This window comes from Triticum urartu, chromosome 5, assembly GCF_003073215.2.
Source record: "Triticum urartu cultivar G1812 chromosome 5, Tu2.1, whole genome shotgun sequence".
Classification (NCBI taxonomy): Eukaryota; Viridiplantae; Streptophyta; class Magnoliopsida; order Poales; family Poaceae; genus Triticum; species Triticum urartu.
In genome coordinates, this window is record NC_053026.1 from 488,909,612 (window position 1) to 488,930,085 (window position 20,474).

Below are 20,474 nucleotides of genomic sequence, written 5' to 3' on the forward strand. Positions count from 1 at the left end.
GCTGATGAGCCATACAATGAAGCTATGGGAGAGAGTCATTGAGCACCGCTTAAGAAGAATGACAACCGTGACCAAAAATCAGTTTGGTTTCATGCCTGGGAGGTCGACCATGGAAGCCATTTTCTTGGTACGACAACTTATGGAGAGATATAGGGAGCAAAAGAAGGACTTGCATATGGTGTTCATTGACTTGGAGAAGGCCTATGATAAGATACCGCGGAATGTCATGTGGTGCACCTTGGAGAAACACAAAGTCCCAGCAAAGTACATTACCCTCATCAAGGACATGTACGATAATGTTGTGACAAGTGTTCGAACAAGTGATGTCGACACCGATGACTTCCCGATTAAGATAGGACTGCATCGGGGGTCAGCTTTGAGCCCTTATCTTTTTGCATTTGTGATGGATGAGGTCACAAGGGATATACAAGGAGATATCCCATGGTGTATGCTCTTTGCGGATGATGTGGCGCTAGTTGACGATAGTCGGACGGGGGTAAATAGGAAGTTAGAGTTGTGTAGACAAACCTTGGAATCGAAAGGGTTTAGGCTTAGTAGACCTAAAACCGAGTACATGATGTGTGGTTTCAGTACTACTAGGTGTGAGGAGGAGGAGGTTAGCCTTGATGGCCAGGTGGTACCTCGGAAGGACACCTTTTGGTATTTGGGGTCAATGTTGCAGGAGGATGGGGGTATTGATGAAGATGTGAACCATCGAATCAAAGCCGGATGGATGAAGTGGCGCCAAGCTTCTGGCATTCTCTGTGACAAGAGAGTGCCACAAAAGCTAAAAGGCAAATTCTACAGGACGGCGGTTCGACCCGCAATGTTGTATGGCGCGGAGTGTTGGCCAACTAAAAGGCGACATGTTCAACAGTTAGGTGTGGCAGAGATGCGTATGTTGAGATGGATGTGTGGCCACACGAGGAAGGATCGAGTCCGGAATGATGATATACGAGATAGAGTTGGGGTAGCACCAATTGAGGAGAAGCTTGTCCAACATCGTCTGAGATGGTTTGGGCATATTCAGCGCAGGCCTCCAGAAGCTCCAGTGCATAGCGGACGGCTAAAGCGTGCGGAGAATGTCAAGAGAGGGCGGGGTAGACCGAATTTGACATGGGAGGAGTCCGTTAAGAGAGACCTGAAGGATTGGAGTATCACCAAAGAGCTAGCTATGGACAGGGGTGCGTGGAAGCTTGCTATCCATGTGCCAGAGCCATGACTTGGTTGCGAGATCTTATGGGTTTCACCTCTAGCCTACCACAACTTGTTTGGGACTAAAGGCTTTGTTGTTGTTGTTGTATTTAATCATAGGAAACATGGCTAGCAACGATGAAGGACAGGGTTCTGGTGATTGCGACGACGCCTACCGGGCGGCATACGAATTTTTTAGCCTTACCGACGATCAACCGATGTTATTGTTGGGCCCACCGGTGGCATTGGGGACTGAGACCGACACACAGACCGGTGCTGAGACTAAGACCGGCGCTCAGACTCAGACCGGCATCGAGACCGGTGCTGAGACTGAGACCGGCGCTGCCTCGGGGAGCGGAGCCGGTGTAGAAGCGAAAGCAAAGAGGCAACGGGTTCCTAACAAACTCAGGACTACTAGAGTGGTGGTCACGAAGGTGGACGACGGCAATTTTTAGCCAACGGCGCCCGAGGAAGCGCGTCGGTGCTACGGCAATCAAATAGGTTGCATCGTACAGACAACCGCCACCATCAACAATGAGAAACTACAGAAGATAGAAAATATGAGGAGCTCCCTCCAAAAGAAGTTTCACTAGATATTCTTGTTCCCGGGCAGGAATGAGAATGATTATAAAGATCCAGATGAGGACCCGGCAATGAAGAAGATAAACGAACACGCCATGACCAAGTTTAGCGACGCGTTGGCCACCTGGAAAAATCGAGTGAAAGCAAGGATCATCGACAAGAAGGAACCCTACTCCGAGATTGTAAAGGATAATCCGGCAATCACGGAAGAGCAGTTTCAAATATTCAAGGAGGCTTGCGAGGCCGAAGATGCCAAAAAAAGTCTAAGTACATGAAGGGGCTTCAAGAGAGGAACTTTGGGAGCCACCACCTCGGAAGCCGTGGTTACGGCGGAAAGAGGTCCAAATGGGCCAAGGAGGACGCGGAAGCCGCGAGTCTGGGCATTGCAGACCCCTTGGCGGAGTTCACTGTCCAGCAGGAGCGTGACGTCCTCAGGGCCCGGCACTGTTGGGACCCGTTTCTGATCAATTCGACTCCACATGTTAGTCATATTTGTAAAAAATCATTGTGCCTTTTGCAGAGAGAGCAGCACAGGATTGCGGCCGAAAGCGACTCGCTGTCTGAGGCATTGGCGAGGCCCAAGTCGGACACTCCATTCAACCGGGCGTTCAACATATTGAAACGACAACCGGTGGATACTCGACCGTCATATGGACACGTGCACGGTGTTGGAGACGGCGCCACGTGGAAGAAGTACTACCGTGAGACCACGGAGGAGAGAAAGGAAAGATGGAGGTTAAATGAAGAAAACATCGACAAGAGGGTTGAGATTGCGGTTGAGAAGAAATCAACTCAGACAGTCGCAACAGCGTTAGCTGCCGCAAAACAGGTGGCTGTAGATATTTCTACTACCTTGGTTCCGGCCGTTTTCAATTGGACCAGGCAAAATCCAGAAAAAAATGCAGCGGACTTTCCCCTTGCTGACTTCTTGGCGGGGAGCAGCTCGACTAGCGTTGCACCAGCACCTGCACCTGCACCTGCTCCCGCACCGGCTCCCGCACCGGACGTGGTAGGCGGTGCTTCGTCTTTGGCTGAGCTCGACGCCCTCACGGTATCTGTCACACCAGCCCCCTTCAATATAAATGTATAATCTCCCATTTTCGTTGCCTTTCGGATGTCTCACGTCGCAGACTTTTCTTTGCAGGCCGACGAAACCCCGTGCACCATATTGTACACCATCGGCGACCAGAAGGTGGACGTGGGGAAGGTGACGATAATGGAGCCGAAGGAACCATTGTTCCACAGTCGGCCGATCCCCCCGAACGTCTTCAAGGTTTCCGTGGCCAGTGTCAAACCGGCCCACGAGAATTTGCCTCCTCCAGTAATACTGGGGGATGACGACGAGACACCACGGCGGCTTGGTGATTGTTGCAATGCTGGGTCGGTCCTGTTGTGGCCACAGAGTCTGCTTTGTCTGGAGGCGGCCGGGAGCACACCCACGAGCACGCAGCCTCAGCAAGGTATGAACATCAACACCCCACCTACCCAATTAGCGTCGGGTGTCGGGTTGGGTGATAGCGGACGGGGTAAGGAGGAGGCTCCATTAGTCGCTGATGACGTCGCCATGGATGAGGATGAGGACGATGATGGCGCTGCTAAACAGTATGTCTATACTGGCGCCTCCTGAGGGTTTGAGCGTCATGAGTCGGTGCCTGAATTGCCGTCTCAACATATTATGGACAACCTTCCGGTAGTAAAGAAGTTTAGGAAGAGAGCGAGGAAAGGCAAAAAAGTTGTTTCTATGATCCAGCCGCCTCAGCAGCCTCGGCTTCAGGACCGTATAGATATCCCCGATGCGGATAAATGGCATATCCTCGGTCAACCAATCCTACCTGCAACAGCGCTGCGGGCCAGATTCGGCGATCTAAAGAGACTTCATGACGATGTGCTGCGGGTAGAGAAAGACCTCATCGCCTCGAAAGATCCAGGATACCCGCTCTACGTGGTTAATGTTCCGCGGCAAATGTTGTACATCAACAGCTTCCCCGCGGATAAGTTATTCCTCCGATTCGATTACATATTCGACATGTTTCACGTGAAGAAGCTGGATTTTACGTTTGTCTGCCTTTATGCCTTGCACATGAACTACATAATCGGGGTTGAGCAGATATCTCATATCTGTGTCGCTGACCCGTACTACATGCACGAGGGCTTCTTGGGAGTCTGCGCAAATCACTGTGAATATGCGAGGGATTACATCGTCAGTTTCATGCTCGCCAATAAGGACAAGGGGGCGATTCTCGTCCCTTATCATCCCGTGTAAGTCATCCGCGCTGCTATCATTCGTCCTTCGATTTCAATCATTCATTTGCACGGTGGAGGCTAATTAATTTGAGGACTTATTTTGCGCAGCGACGGGCGCACCATCCTCATCATCCTCTACCCCCGATTCTCCCACGCTCTTTACTTGGACTCGTCGAAGAACATTCACAAAAAGGATTACACCCACATCAAGGATGTTCTCGACAGTGCTATGTATTACTACCAATCAATGGGTGGAGAGGTCAGGGACAAGAAGATAAGGGGCGGCAGGGTCGCCTTCGGCCATAAGACCGACTTCTGCTGCATCCAGCAACCGATCGATTCTCTTAATGATGGATTCTATGTCCTACACCACATGCTGGAGTACAGACGGGATCACCAGAACCTTCGCATGGCACCTTCTTCCGGCGATGCCCATATTCTGAAATGGGCAAAGGACATAGGAGATATTGAGGATCATCGACTTCGAGCTGAGTTCTATAACATCCAACGCGAACTTGCCCAAATCATCATGAAGGAGGTCGTCGGAAAAACATGGATGTTCTACGGAGAAGGACAAATGTCACGGGAAGACGTCCGAACATGGATAGCCTCTCAGTGTCTCGACCTGAAGCCTTTCACTAGGCTCGGGGACTATCTCCCTGACTTGGATGGATGGAACGACATGTTCGAGTGATTGTCGATATATGACAATGTGTCCATTTAGTCCATACTTTATTTATGACAAAACTTTGAGTTATGCACGGTGAAACTTTATTTGTGATGTAATTAAACTGTCCTCCTCCTCGACTAGCGAAAATCACTCTAGTTAGGGCATTTTGGGGTACAATGAACTTTGTTATTTAGGCTTATGATATGTTGTTTATATTTTTGCCAAGTATGTCTCTTTCTGTTGCTCAACTATATATGTTGCATATCATCGACTCATGTGATGATGCAGGTGCATAGATCATAGATGGCAAAGAAGTGCTACGCCAGGAGAATATATACGACAAGTGGCCGGAGTGTCAGGCCGCCCAGGTGTACCGGTTTCCGGTTTCCGAGCGACAGGCAGTAGTTAGTTTAGGTTCATGCTAATGCGAGAGAGGGATATGAACTCATGTTCTCAAAGTGATAGCTCTTCTCGTGTATATCATTGTTTAGATGGATGACGATGTATTTGCAAGTAATTGAGACTTGTATCGCTATTTTTGAGATGATGACGAGAGACCACTTTGTGTTGGATGATGATTATGATGATGACATGATTTGATGAGACTAATTGTATGTATATGCTATGATTACATTTGTATGTGTATGATATGCTAAAGATTATTGTATAAAGCCTATTCAAATACAAAACAAATACAAAACAAATATGAAGGAAAAATCCTAATAAATAAACTAGTAGTAGCGAGGGGGGATATTTAGCAGTAGCGCCTCCTTACCAGTAGCGCGTCCCAGCAAACAACGCTGCAGATAATATCAGTAGCGCCCTTTCCCAAAGAGCGCTACAGCTATTCATGTATAGTAGTAGCGTGGGACAACAGGCGCTACTGCTATACTTTAGCTGTAGCGCCTTATTAGTAGCGCCGGCACCCGCGCTACTGAGAGGCCCAAAACCCTCGCTGCTGCTAGGCTTTTCCCTAGTAGTGAGTCCGGATGTTCTATGTCTCTGATGAATCTGGCCTCCAATAGCTTGGATAGTTCCTCTCCCATGGCTTGTCTCTTAGGTTCGGAGAAACACCGAAGAGCCTGCTTGACTGGATTGAATCCTTTTTGGATATTTAGGCTGTGCTCGGCCAGCCTGCGTGGGATTCCTGGCATGTCTGAAGGGTGCCAGGCGAAAATGTCCCAGTTCTCGCGTAGGAACACCACAAGAAATATGTCAACTAGTGACCTTCTGTCAGTGACCCTAGAAGAATTGGTCATAGATTTATGACCATTTCAGACCAATTGGTCAAAAGCTGTTCAGGGGGCTCCAAACCCTAAACTATAACGACCATTTTGGTCAGAAAGGTCGTAATTTCCTTACACGAAATGGTCATCAAGCAGATAGCACTGGTCTGTTGCCTTATTTCTAGCTGATCATGACCAATATAGATGGTCATAACCTTGTAAATTGTGGTGGGTTGCTATGACTAGGCGCCACCTCATCAGTTTTGCCTATGGGTCATGTCCATGTGGCAGTTTTTGCCCTAGGTTGTGAAACAACCTATATTTCTGTCATTCCCAAAATTCCCAAAAAAATCTCATAAATTCTTTGGGTCATATATTCTTCAAATATGTAAAAAAACCATCCTTGCCTAGTTCAAAAATAATTCAAAAATATTCATTTTCCTATTCTGTTCAGAACAACAGTTTGTGAAGGAAGTACCACTTTGGCATGTCCAAATAGTATCCATATTCTACAGTGCTTTCCTATGCCCAAATAACCATCCTCCACCAAATGCCAGCTCAATCCATTCATTATTTTGAGCCCAGCTTCAACATTCGTATTTATGTCTAGTGTGGTACTTAGCAAAGCAAGTACCACCTAGGCTCCTCCTTTTGAGATGAAAATTTGTGAAGACGGTCTTCTTAGTAACTGATCATCCTCAGCCAAAACACACGCCCATTAGCCATGTACATTTCCCGTACTGCTAATCAAACACTTGGCTGCTAATTCATGTTTGAGCATCGATCGGTCTCCTCGTGAGAATCATGTGTTGTAATTTTCCTCCTAGCACCTACCTGGGGAGTTCCCAACCCACTAGACATGCCTAGGGCGCCCAGAACACATGGCAACGCCACGGTCACGCGGTGACCATGCGGCGGGCATGCGAGTTTAAACGCTCTAGAGTTGGGGCCCTTGGCCACTGCCCAAACCTCGACGTATTGCCACCAAACCATGTATTTCTGATTAAATAGGTACTTATGTAACTAGAAATGATTTTTGGAAAAAATAAATAGCAAACTATGAGGCAGGTACAGTTCAAATTTGACCCGCTTCCAACTGAATCGGCGGAAATTTTTCTTTTTCACGAGAGGTGGATTAAAACTTTTTACACCCAACCATTTTGTCAATTGTACATTAAATATATCCTAGTATTTTAGAAAAATGATTTGGTCCAATTTTGAAACAATTATTTTGGAGGTCCTTCACAAAAAAATCTCCTTTTGGGCACTCGAAAAATGGAAAATGGTTTTTTCATCCAAAGAAAATGAAACTTCCTTAGGCAACATTGTTTGCCATTCCAATATGCACCCTTGTGCACAATATGAGATCATTTGAAGAAACTATGCCATGAATGTGGCCATAAGATTGATCATTTGGCTTGAAATCCATTGATCTCCACACGTGATAGCTCGTTTCCGAGAACACTTTTTTAAAATAATTGCCGTATTACAAGTTTGTTATTTTTCCTGGGAACTTGGCCACATATGATGACACAATGCGAAGGTTTCCCAATTTTTTGATTCTTTTTGAATTTTTTATGCCCGTTTCAAAATGCGGTCAAAACGGCAGGAATGGCCGTTCCTAGCTAGTGGTTGAATCTTGGAATTTTTTTTGTGTTTCTCTTATTAAATAGATGCTTATGTACCTAGAAATGATTTTTGAAAAAATAAAGAGCAAACTATGAGGCAGCTGCAGTTGAAATTTGACCCGCTTCCAACTATATCGGCGGAAATTTGTCTTTTTCACCACTGGTGGATAAAAACTTTTTACACCCAACCATTTGGTCAATTGTGCATTAAATATGTCCTAGTTTTTTATACAAATGATTTGGTCCAATTTTGCAATAATTATTTGGTAGGTCCTTCACAAAAAAACTCATTTTGGGCACTAAAAAAATGGAAAATAGCTCTTTTGTGTAATGAAAGTGAAAATTCCCTTAGGCAACATTGTTTGGAATTCCAAGATGCTCCCTTGTGCACAATATGAGATCATTTGAACAAACTATGCCATGAATGTGGCCAATTTATTGGTAATTTGGCTTGAAAGCCATGCAACTTCATATATGGTATCTTATTTCTAAAAGACTTTTTAAGGTATTTACAGTATTGCCAGTTAGTTATTTTTCCTGGACACTAGGTCACATATAGTGACACAACGCAAAGGCTTTCCATTTTTTTGATTTTTTTGAATTCTTTATGCCAATTTCAAAACACGGTCAAAACCACGGGCATCATCGCTCGTACCTACGGGTGGAATCTTACTAAACTCATAGTATTTCTCTAATGAAATATATACATGTGTACCTAAAAATTATTTTTTGAAAAAATAATTAGCAAATTATGAAGTAGATGTAGTTCGAATTTGACCCGATTCGTCCTAATTTGGTACAAGTTGGTTTAAATGGCTAAAAAAAGCTAGAAAGGTCGAAAATGCATACAAAGTGGTTATCATCCATAAAATGTGGTATAACTTGAGTGAAAAATTTTGTGGTGCAACTTTGCAAAATATTATTGGTAGTTGCTTCATAAACCCCTTTGTTTTTAGCACTTAGAGACTATTTTAAACGATACATGTCTCCAACCAATCAGGACGTCTCTCCCAGATCACCCTCCTATAGGCGATCTGAGCCGTCCACGCCGTCCTGATCCAACGTCTCCTCACCTCTCCAGCTATCCTACCTCCCTCGATCCCATTCCCTCCCGTACACCCTGTCTCCTCCCTCGATCCCCTTACCTCCCAAGAACGCCGCCGGCTCCCCTCGATCCCCTTCCCTCCTGAGAACGACGCCGCCGCCTCTCACACCTCGTCGACCCCCTCCTCCGCTAGCCCCTGCCGTCGCCCCCTCCTACCCCCTCCCCTAGCCCCTGCCACCCTCCCGTACGCCACCCGCTCCTGTCCTGCAGCAGATCTAGGGTTAGTGGTGGCTTTGCCCCACGCTGGCCACGGCACTCCGGCTACCAGGACGGCGACGGCGTCGACGGGATCCGATGGGAGCGTCCTCCTGCGGCCACTAGCGAACCTACCCGCCCTCTAGGGTTCGAGCCACCGCGTCGCCGGCGTGGCTCCTGCGTTGTTCCGGTGATCCGGTGACTCAGGTGAGTCCCTCCACTCCTCCACGTCGCATCTCTCCCTATCTGCCTCACCATGTTCCCTCTCCCTCTCAGATCCGTCATCGCTCGAGCACCGGGATGCCATGGACGGGAGGGCCATTTCCCCTTGCTCCGACGCCATGGAGGCCGCCTTCTCCTAATCAAACCCTAGCATTCATCCCCTACCGCAGCGGTGCCGTCGATGGATCCCGCCGAGGCTCCCTAAGGCTGAGGGTAAGATCCCGCCCATGCTCCCTAATTCCCCTCTTTCATTCTGCACATTGCACCACTTACTCTATACATATGTGCTGGTTGCATGAATCAAGGGTGGTTTTCCATGTCTGTAACATTTTAGGTTTTGTAGTGGGAGCAGGTTGGATGATGTTTGCTGGATTCCTTAAACCTGACGACTCCTTGGATTGGGCCAGCCCTAGTCCTTGTGTGCAGTGCAGTTTTGGTGCACTCTTGCCTCTGTTTGAGGCTATAGGGCGTGTGAGGCTGCACAATTTTAATGTGGACATAAAGATGAATGACATATCACCACTTTCAAGCTAATTATTTCACACTATGATTTTTTATGATCTTTCACTGTAGTTATCTCAAGATAATTTGCAACCAGCTGTTTACTTTCTGTACCAAGTTTCATGTTTGAGTTCTAGCATCTTAACCTTGGTACTGTGGTGATTTTTCCAGGAGTTGAGTGAGTGCACAAGGATTTGGTGAGGGATCTCATCATGCAGAACTCAAAAACCAGGTAGCTTCCACGTGTTTCTTCCTTGCATCCTTCCTTTTGTGCATGTGTTTGTTTGCCAAGCACATCTGTAGTCCTTCCTACACATGCGTGTGCGTCTCTGGGCCAGTGTCTACCACCTCGGTGGACAGCAGTACCCAAATGATGGCATATCATAGTATGTATTAAATAGGTCTAACGTACTGGGACCAGTGCAGGTCAAATAGCCATTTACTTCTGCATAGTGAAATAATATTTACAGATCCTGTGTTGATTAGGCCTTTTCTTTCTTTATTATCTTTGTCAAGCCAATAAGATAGTTGTATGATTTGTATCTATTGGTGGTAGCATATTAGCATCACTGTAAATAACTAAATATACTAACTGTTTTTTATTGCAAGTGAATGATGTCAATTTGGTTTGAAATGAATAACCAAACTGGAACGCAAAGCTGCTGAGCATATATACTAATTAATAGTATGCTCTGTTCATCTTTTTATACAAATATACTAGCATTAGATATGTATTTTACACTATGTTTCTTGTCATTCTGTGTTCAGTAGGAATGTCGTTCTGTGTTCAGTAGGAATTTGATCCAGCACAATAGCTTACTTAGTTTCTTTACACTACCTTGCTGTTTGACCGCTATTTCTGATCCCTTTTGTTGTTGTACCACAGCGGAGAAGCTGGGGCTTCCCTTCGTGCCTATGTACTTGGAGCAGAGCATGCGCATGGGCAGCGGCGGTGTTGGCCTCAAGAAAAGGGAGCTGGCGGGGAGGCCCGGGACGTGGGGCGGGCTCTGGGCGGAGTACCGTCTACTAGTCTGTTAATCTGTGAGCGATGGATAGTTTAATCACGAGGGGCTTCGTTAATCCGTGAGTAGTCAACCAGATTATTGAGATATTTGGTTAGAGAATCTAAGTTAACCATCACTGTCCTGTGAGACATGTGCTTGAGGAAATATGTAGGTTTGGACTTGTAATGAGTGGCGATTTTAGTACAAGTGTGCTCTTGCACGGGTGAGTACTGTCCAAAACTAGTGGCTGAGAGCCCCTCAAGTCCAAACTGGGCCTTCTGTAGGCCATGTGGTGTGGGTGCATGGTGGTGTTAAGTCCTAGATTCAGCTATAAATCTATCTATGAGAACCTGAGAACACTTGCTTATGAGAACCAACTGGACTTCAGATATATCCAAGAGAAGATGTACTGTTACTATGGCAGTGAATTTTATCTATGTGAGATTAGAATTTGAGTGCCATCATTCATCTTATGGTATCTTGTTCTCTGTGATAACTGTTGACTTGCAAGATACAATGTTGATTTACTATATATGCCCGCACAGCTTGTTGCATGCCCGCAAGATACAATGTTATGTTCTTCTTTTCAGCCTTGCCTGTGTACAATTTCTTCTTGATATGCTTCAGTTTTAAACTGTACAGTACATGGTAAAATGGAATTGGCATGGTTATGTCCTGGTTGTCATGAGAATATGTTACTGCTGCTTTTGTTATTTATCGCCTTCCCTGTCTACAGTTTATCCCTGGTATGCTTCCCTGTTACTACTATATCATCATGGCAAAGCTAACATCTCATTGTGCTCTTTTTCATTTCAGAAGTCAGCCTCTGCCCATGGCGGATCTGCAGACGTCGCTGGTGAAACCAAAGAGGAACAAGGTTCTGGTGGACTACCTGCTACGGTTTGCTTCAGCTCGTGCGGATAGGAGGTGGATGCCCGCACGGATCCGGCGTCTCCGACCTTGGCATCCACAAGGAGGAGCGGCGACAATTACATACCCAACCATGGGGCAGCAGCAATTCATGGTTGAGCCTCCCTCTACCTCTCTCATGTTCCCTGATTTTGCTGCTGCTCTAAATTCACTTTCACTCGACTGAATCTAGTGCTACTGCTGTCAGTCCCTAGTCCCTAGTGCTACTAGTCCCTAGTACTACTGCTCTAAATTCACTTGCATGTTTGACTAAATTCACTTGGTATTGCACTGCTTGCCAAATTGAGTTGCTTTCTCGCTGCCAGAAAAAGTCAGTACTCCCTAGTGTTGAATCAGTATTTACATGCTTGCAAATACTGGTCTGAATCTGCGATGCTCCCTAAAGTTGACTAAATCTCATTGAGTAGATTTCATTTTACCAATTGGTCTGAATCTATTTATACGCTTTACTGAATTTTGCTTGGTGCTGTCGCCGTCGGACTCTCATGCTGAATCAGTTGGACAATGCATTCTTTGCCAGTTCATTTTACCAATTCATGTTGAATTGTTGTTTAGTTGTAATTCCTTTTACTGTCCAATGCACAAGTGATATCCATGTCCAGCCAAATGATATCTTGAGCTTTCCAAAGTGATATGTACCCAACTGCTTATATACGTATTTTGTTCTTAACTATAGATTTCCTCTCATAGTAGCTCCATGCAAAAGAAGTTGAAAGGAGAAGGACTGAAGGAGGTCCATGTTGAAGAAGGTCGACGGAAGCAGTAGAGCTTGTAATACTGTCATTGCCATTGTATTTGTGTTGTATGATGTATCCGCATTTACCCACAAAAAATGTATTCACGTTGTAATATTGTGATTGCCATTCTGGCTACTATTTCAAGCAGTCTATTTTGCCAGTGCTGATTTAGATATTTATTACTTATTTACTATGAAATGAAATCTAAAGAACTTGACCCTGACAACCGGGTCCTATTACTAGAAACTGACAATTGGGACCAATCTTCTGAGAAAAAGAAAAACTAAAACTCTTGGGACAAATGTAAAAAGTGGAAAATAAAATGGCAAACAATAAAATATCATACGTTGTAAAAGGCCGCATCTAGAAATAAAAAGGCCGAATTGCTGGGCCAGCCCATGTAGCTAGCAAAAATTAATAGGAAAAATAAATATTAAAAAGGCCGAATTAATGGGCTCGGCCCATATAAACACCGAATTGGACCGGGCTGAATCTTGTGCCACATCAGATTGCCACGCTGGATGCCTACGTGGCCTGGGGAGGTTGCTAGTGACCAAAACGCCACAGAAGATGTCTTTTGGTCATAAACTTCTATGACCATTCCAGAAGAAAGGTCGCTATAGTCAGTTTACGACCGCCAGCTTTTGACCTTATGTTTTTGGTCACAAAAAGGTCACAAATTGAAAACAATGACCATTCAGTGACCAATAGTGCTGGTCACAAGTTGACATATTTCTTGTAGTGGAACTCTCGCAGTGCGGCGTCGACATCAGGGTTTAATTGTGCCCCGATGGAAGCTGTTTTTTAGAGTCCGTTGGATGGACTTGGAATTTGACTATTTCGTCCACCGGTTTAAAGGAGGTGGACTTGGATCTTTTATCGAGTATCATGTCATCCCTGTTCACCGTGGAGCGCAGCGCAGTTAGTTTCTCGGCCGCTAGGGCTTCGGACAGTGCCCCGAGGGCCAGGGCGGCTGTCTTATTTTCGGCGCGGAGTGCTATGTCCGGATCACTAGCAAGAGTGATGATTCTGTTGGGCCCGGGCATTTTGAGCTTCATGTACCCGTAATGGGGTATGGCTTGGAAGATTGTAAACGCCTCCCGCCCTAACAGAGCGTGGTATCCGCTGCTGAACAGGGCCACTTGGAATGTAATTTCTTCGGACCTGTAATTATCCGGCGTGCTGAATACCACATCTAGTGTGATTTTCCCAGCACATCGTGCTTCCCGACTGGGGATGATTCCTCTAAAGGTTGTGCTACTTTGCTCAATGCGGCTCCAGTCTATTTCCATCTTTTGAAGAGTTTCCTCATAGATGAGGTTTAATCCGCTGCCACTGTCCGTGAGTACCTTGGTGAGTCGAAAGTCGTCCATGATTGGACTGAGGAGCAGTGCGGCTGGTGATCAGGCTGTTCGGAATTTAGGTTCGTCACTGGCATTGAAGGTATTAGCCGTGTCACTCCAAGGATTTATTTCTGCTATGTGGCAGATTTCGGCCATGATGCGGAGTGTTCGCTTGTGTCTATTATTTGATGCGAAGGTCTCAAAGACCGTTAACACCGTATTGTTGTCCACGGAATGGTGCTCTGTGGTATTTGGGAGGAGTAGATCCTCACCACTTTTGGCCACCTGCCGAAGTATCCAACATGCTCTAAGGCTGTGCGTTGGTATTGCATCCGCTGTACTATGAATTTTGCAGGGTCCGTTGAGCCATCCCTCCAGTACGGTTCCTTGCCCTGTAGAGAGCTTTTGCTTTTTGGTAGTTAACCCAGGTGTATTGTGATAATGCACCCTTTTATTTCGGACTGGGTTTGTATTCAGGGCCGGATTATCCCAAAATTTTATTTTGGTTTTCCAGGCGCTTTCCATCGCACATTACTTTTGTACTATGGACACCAAGTTGGTAAAGCGTGTAATTTCGTGGCGACTTATGGCATTGAGGATTCCCTTGTCCGTGCAATTATTGCAAAAGAATGAAATTGTGTCTTCCTCACGGCAGTCCTGTATCTTGTTCATGACCAGGAGGAATCTGGCCCTGCAATGGTGTACTCTTTCTTCGGGCTCTTGCCTAATTTGGGATAGATCGCTTATGTTTGGGTGGGTGGGTGTAACTGAACCCGAATCCTCACCCAATCTAAGACTCAGGGGCCAAGGAGTTTCTGAACTCGGAGGTTTGGATTCTTGGAGGTTTTCCAATAAATCTAGCCCGCTGCCTGACTCTAGGTTCAGGTCTTGAGTGACGTCCTCCCCTCCGCGGGTATCCGGCTTGGAGGGATCGGGAATCCCGACATAGCTAGTCCTTAAGATAGATAAAGGGTTGCTGCATTGTTCCTCCACCACTGCAACGTGATGGGTGACCTGGGGAGAGTTGATCTCTCTCAGATCGGGTTTAGGCCCAATCTGATCGTAGTCTGTAGCGACTCCCAGGGTGGCGATGCGATCCAAGAGCTCGTTCAGGGAAGAGAGTTCCATTGGATCTAACTGCTCGGCGAGTTCCGAGTTGACATGAAGATTACTGAAACGAAAGCGTATCCACAAGATTATGCTTCCACTTAATTGACGTGGCAACGCGGGGCCGGGCTTGAGGCGCTGACTGGTGGGGTCCGCGGGGAGGGGCCCGTCGACCTGACTGTCTTCAACCTCCCACTCGGGGAGCTCCTGGCCGAGGGGAGAGGCACGCCCCGACGGCGATTGCCGGTGCTACGGGGCATCTCCGGTGAGTCTCCGGCTATGGATGGACTCAGCGCTCAATGGCGCATCAAAATATCCTATCCACAGCCGGTGGGAGGACCCAAGACGACGACGAGCTTGGCGCCGGCAGACAGGGGCTTCGGCCATCGGAGAACTCCTGGCAAGAGGCCACCGGAGGAGGACTGGGGGTGCTGGGGTGGATCTAGGGTGTGGATGGGGGCCTCTAGAGGTGGAAGGAGACGGGGAGTGGCTCGCCACTGCCGAAATCATGGAGGACAGAGACGGCGGCCATGGCGGCCATTGGGGGGCTCGGGAGCTCTTGGAGCACAAGGGAGGAGTCGGGGAGGACTAAGAGAGTGAGGCGAGGCTGCTGGTGAAGAGAAACGAGCTCGGGGCGGCCTATATATAGCCGGGGCGAGAGGGATGGGCTCTGGTGCCGCCGGGCACGTCCGGCCGAGGCTCTGGTGACGGCCAGCGATCACGGGGAGGCGCGGGATCGCGACGAAGGGGGAGCGGACGAGCTACAGAAGTGCACAGGGACGAGCAGAGCTCGAGGACAAGAGGGGAAATGGCCACGGCGCCATAAATGCTTCGGTCGGCCACAGTGCATCAGTGGGCGCGCGGCGACGAGAGCTGACGGAGGGGAAGAAGGCTCCAGGAGAACGGCGACAACGCGGGCTAGCTGCTGGACATGCCCGTGCTTGCTGAGACGCCGAGCAGAGAAGGGGGCCGAGCAAGAAGCCATTCTGGGCACGGCCATTGCATGCCAAAACGGTGGTCAACACGTGCACTGGTGCTCACAGTGCCACGTGCTAAGCCGAACGATGTCTGGGGTGGAGTTCTTCCTGGGGTGGTTTCAACTGCGGTGGTAGATTGGTTAAAAGTGACACGGTTAAGTGGTAAACCACCTCTGAAGTTTACTGCAGTAAACTTGATCGAGCACTACTGATCCACAGAGACTTGATTGAGGTCAATGGAGTTGTCTGGTATGTTCATGGTAAGAAGGACTTACATCCTGGTAATTTTGAGAAGAATTGGACCACTAATTAATATAGTTGCTTTGCAACTGCCAAAGATGCTCCAGAATCAAGATTAGGATGATGCACTCACATGGAGTGTCAATTTGAGATCAAATTTGTCAAGGCTTAATTATTTGGTCATAGTAAGATGCTGTAAAAATTTCATACTAAGTGGATAAGCCAAAGTGGTACTTGCTTCAAAAACACCTTCACTGACCAGAAACTTGCAAAAATTCTAGAGGACAAATTTCTTGATGAAACATGCCGAAAATGGGTGGTGGTAGGTTATATGGATAATAGAAGGCCTAGAAAAATTGGCAGCCATAATGGAGCAAGATACAATATACTTGCTTCACAATTTGAAATTTTGGACAGAATCAAATAATTGAAGGTGAGCTCATATGGAGGCATGACATAAGCTCTACTTTGGTGGAGAGTGATGATATGAGGGATCATGCAAAATGGCAACTCATTTGGTTATGCATAGCTTGTACTTCCTTCACAACCACTTCCCTCAAACAGGAACTTTGGAAAATCATAATTAAATAATTACTAGGCAAATGAGGTTGCACTTTGGCATGTGGCAATGATATGGACAGGAAAAGGTGTCCAAGGAGTTTGAGGTCAATTGGGAAAAGATAAATGGCACTTGCTTCACATTCTGTCATTCAGGACAGAATAAGAAATGAATTAATTGAGCATGATGATAAACATGACAAATGAAATATTTTTCCATATTTGATAAAGATATGACCCAAACAATTTATGAGAATTATTAGGGAATTTTAGGAGTGATGGAAATAAAGGTTGCTTCACAACCTAGGGCAAATTGGGTTATTCCTTTAATATAAAAGGAATATTCCCAATAAAAATATTGGGATTTGGGCTGGGATGAAAATGACAGGGTCTAGGGAAGGATTTGGGAATGACAAGCCACTCTGGAAGCAAAGAATAGGGCATCTTCTTCAGTTTCCAGACCACAAAGCCACGGGAAAGGAAAACTCAAGAAAAAACCTCAGAAAAACAAAAGAAAAAGAAAGGGCCAAAAATCAGGCTGTAACAAACCTTACCCCCTTAAAGAAATCTCGTCTTCGAGATTTGGTTGCTCAGGGAACAAGTATGAAAATACTGACTTAAGGAAACCGTTTCCAACTCGGGTGTCCTTTTTCTTATTTTTGTTCCCACTAAATTTTTATCTGACTAGCCCTGGGGTGGTTTGCTTTAATATATCCATATTCTGACAGACCTTACCTTGCTTGTTCACGCTTATACAGACTCCAGTTTCTTTTTAGATATGCTGACTTAACCGACTGTGATGGATTCTCACGACTGAAATATATGTCGGGCTCAAAAATCCAAGAGTGATTTCCACTGGGTGTGTCACCCGGCACTAACAATCTTTCATGAAGTGGTGATCAGATTTTCCTAGTGGACACCCAAGTTTTAACTCCTTGCATTGGGTTTCTCCACTAAATGTAGGTCCTTCGGGTTCCAAACAGTGAATTGGGTCATAACCGCTTTCCTGACAGATTCTGGCTTATCGCGGAAGTGTCGGAATCATCTTAACTGGTTCCACTGCCTTGAGTATTGGATCCGTACCAAATATTTGATTGTTGCCTATCATGGCTAACACAAGAGTTTGACCTGTAGGATAATATCTGCAGACTTGACTGGCGGCGGCTCTGCACCACGCGGGTCTTGCAACAATTTTCATACCCACATTACTGGTCTTGCTCCTTCATTATTGTTTTCTTGGCCTGGATCCTAAGAGGTGGCTCATATTGCTTCTTTGTATTACCATAGGTATGGTTGGTACAATTTTTTGGCAATCGTAGCCTATCCTCATTTTTCTGACAAGGTACCCCATTTAATTGCAGGTTCAACACCCCTCAAGTTCTGACTGATTCTTGCTTCTGACCAAAATGTTGTAGATCTAATTCTTGGGTTTACTACCATATGCTATCAATTTACAGTGTACTACCTTGTACCAATGTCATACTGAGGAAGATTGGCTGGCTTGTGCTTGAAACTTTCATCGAACAGCTTGCCGAAGAAGACTGTGTATCGTGCTTCAGAAGCTTACCCCCTTAAAGACTTTGCTGGGGAAAGACTCAGTACCTTATGCCGGAAGCTTTTCTGGTTGCCTACTAAAGAAGACAGAGTACCTTGTGCGGGAAATCATCCATGTATCGTACTGTGGAAGATAGATGAATCTTGCCTTGGAAGCTTTTCAGGTATCTTGCGAGGGAAAATTGGGTTGCTTACACCAGAAGCTTCTTACTGTGATATGCGGACCGATTTCCACATATATAACCATCTTACAATTTTTGTTATTAATTTCTTGTATGAAACGGGGTTTTGTAGGACTATCCTCCTTTCTGAGGACATGCCATATTTTTTCTTGCTTCCAGGTACGTCGGGTTCCATAATCAACCTCAACGAAAAATTAAACTTGTATCTGAGCCATACCTTTGATCATCACCGAAGTAACTCATGATCCTTACGGCGATCATCACCAAAGTAACTCGTGATCCTTACGGCGATCACCACCAACTTATTTCATCATCGAACCGGGGTTGTCATTAATCAAGTTATTATTAATAATGTTGACTCACTGTGGGACCGACACGAACTGGGCCCTTATCTGCAGGCGCGGCTATCGATAGATTTAATATACACTGTGCAGAGGTAGCACACTGTACCCACACCACGGAACCCATGGCGTCGCACTCCAATTCGGGTGGACCAATGGCGTTCCGACAAAACCGATCTACTACCGTGACACTCTCCCGGCCACTTCGACCCACTCCCAACTAGGCTAGTCCTGGGTGGCCCCGTGTCTACCAAAGACACCCCGACCACCGTCGTGGTCAAAACTCCCTCACGGGGACAGGATCCATAAAACTAAAAACAACGGGCACACAAGATTATGTCCGCCTACCTGATCAGGATAAGCACGCCCATAACCTTCCCTCGTGGGAGGCACCGGCGAGATGCACGACAATTGACCCAGTTAGGACCTTACCCATATGGTAAGTGCGGTTGCACTGGTCAGTTTCAATCTGGTGGCACCATGACTCAGCCAACAGTTGTTCGAGTTCAATTAAATATGGTTAAACTTGAATGCAAAATGTTGAGCCGTGATAAAAGTAACATGATGCAACTACAATGCATGAACATGATATTAACATAATCATGGGATGCAACATAACTATCCATCATATCAACTATGAAATAATCTCCAACTGAACATGGCATAATGACGAGCATAAATATTACAAGTGCAACACTACTTATAGTATAACATAACATGACCATTATCATCAACCATAAATAACATGCAAGAACTCATCAATAATATTGCCAAGTAACACTTAACCAACAAACAGCAAAGGAACAACACATATTAACAGTACTCGATAACCGACGTTAATCATGCACCGAAGAACATGACCAACCCAACATGTACTACTATCAAGCATGGAAATATGAAAGTAATACTAGCAACTAGCAGGGCATGATAACTAGGTGCATAACAACATAGCAAACAAGTAAGCACAATCCCAGAAGCATTTCCGAAACAACGATAACCATATTTTAAACAAGCAATCATTTAATAAATATTCAACTTTAAAACCATGGCTACTAAATGACTATCAAGCAAGTGGGTATTGTGGCTTGCCTGGGAGTAAAGAAGGCACCGGGAAGAAGTGCGGTGAAGCCACGGAAAGATTTGCCGGAAACAGTTTTCTCCCGGAGGGGCTGTTTATGTGCAAGGGCAAAAAGGTCATTTTCAAAGTGTCAAACCAAAGTGAAAATGAAACCAACAGAACGGGCTTGACGAGACAAAGACGTGGGCTTTGGAATCACCTCATTTGGAATTGTGGTTAAAAAGATATGAAGTGTTTTCTGCCAGGGACCCATCTGTAATGATAATATATACAGACTGGGCCAAAACAGGAAAGCTGAAAGCGCATTCCAGGAACTATGCTTTCGGGACAGTGAAGGCGTATTTTTGGCAGAAGCCGCAGCTGTTTACGCTTTCACTGAAACAAAAGCGTATCCACGGGATTACGCTTCCACTTAACTGACGTGGCAACGCGGGGCCGGTCTTGAGGCGCTGACAGGTGGGGTCCATGGGGAGGGGCCCGTCGACCTGACTATCTTCAACCTCCCGCTCGGGGAGCTCCTGGCCGAGGGAGAGGCACGCCTCGACGGCGATTGCCGGCGCTACGGGGCATCTCCGGCGAGGCTCCGGCTATGGATGGACTCAGCACTCAACGGCGCATCCAAAGATCCTATCCACGGCCGGTGGGAGGACCCGAGACAACGACGAGCTTGGCGCCAGTGGACAGGGGCTTCGGCCATCGGAGAACTCCTGGCAAGAGGCCACCGGAGGAGGACTGGGGGTGCTAGGGTGGATCTAGGGTGTGGATGGGGGCCTCTAGAGGTGGATGGAGAGGGGGAGCGGCTCGCCACTGCCGAAATCGTGGAGGACAGAGTCGGCGGCCATGGAAGCCATTGGGG